We start from the raw sequence: 1,453 nt of genomic DNA on the forward strand, positions 1-1,453 counted from the left end.
CCTCGTCATCGAATACAAGTTATTTGTTCCTGCATGCATTCTCTCTCAGTATAAAAGAAATCGTATGTAAAACAAGGTTTTGTAGCCAACCCTACACAATGTAGGTGTGCGTGTGGAGGGGGGGGGTATTTTCCCGATATTGTGGACCTTTTCTTCTACATAGAGAATTTCAGCGATTTACTTTAGCCTAAATGAAACTTGTAAAATGGAAGTATTGAAACTTAAAAGACACAAATATTTATTTATTTTTTAAAGCAGAAGACCTTGGGACCGTCTATACTTTTTAGACCACCATGGTGGTCGTTCGACCCTCCTCCTCTCTACGTCCCTGCAAAAATAAGTAATGTTATCCACGATGTTGAACTGAAAGATAAAAAACAGTATCTTTAATGATTAATTAATGATCAAATTCCTAGTTACGATCTTGCTTACAAGCTAATAAAGCTTAGTTTTTGTTCTTCTACTTTTGCTTTTTGCTCAGCAGTAAACTTGAGGGCTTATAAAACTACAATTAATTATTAAATTGAGTGATAGAGTTCAGTTCCTGGTAAAGACGTAAAACCCAAACGTTGAACAAATAAAACAACTTGTAAGATTCGCTGGAGTTCACGATTGTCTTATCTATCCTCTACTCAATGGGCTATCTCTGTTCTGCCCATCCCAAGTATCGAAACCCGATTTTTAGAGTTGTAAGCCCTGTAGGCTAGCCGCTAAGCCACAGGGGGGGGGGTTCTCATATTGAAATTCAAACTATGTTTTTAGTCTAGGGGTGTGTATTTCATCATAGTAGTCGTTACGATACATATCTAGATACAGAAGTTTCACAAACGGCTTGTTAAAAAGTTTGACAGTCTTGTCTGTACTTTATTATCTATATTACTGACATTGTGTTCTCAGGTTTGATCAACTAAATGGCAGCTGGCAAGAGAAGTAAAATAAAAAAGTTAATATCTGTCTATCTATTTTGTTATTGTTAATTTGTTATGTTAATAGGTCGTCAAGAAATTATTGTCGCGTTTTGGAACACTTTCATTAACCACCCCCTAAAAAACGTACATTTCGTATAATGCTTAAACAAACCACTTAAACGTCACGTTAGTGTAGCGTATATAACGTGTAAAGTTAGTATACTTTAATCCCTTATAGTGATGACACATATTAGGCATGTAATGCTGTTTGAATACAAGAAGGGAAACAACGCCTCTGTAGCCACAAAGAATATCAAAGATGTTTATGGAAATGTTTTGAACGTTCGTAAGTGTCAACGATAGTTCAGCAAATTTCATTCAGGTGGCTTTAGCCTTTAAAACTGTGATGGCAGGGGCCGACATGTTGGAATTTATATTGATGCTCTAAAGTCGCTTTTTGAGTCTAACCCAACACACTCGTGAAATGGCCCTGAAATTGCATGTCTCTCATGAAACAATACGTAAACATCTAAGGAATATGGGAA

This window comes from Limulus polyphemus, unplaced genomic scaffold, assembly GCF_000517525.1.
Source record: "Limulus polyphemus unplaced genomic scaffold, Limulus_polyphemus-2.1.2 Scaffold1363, whole genome shotgun sequence".
Taxonomy (NCBI): domain Eukaryota; kingdom Metazoa; phylum Arthropoda; class Merostomata; order Xiphosura; family Limulidae; genus Limulus; species Limulus polyphemus.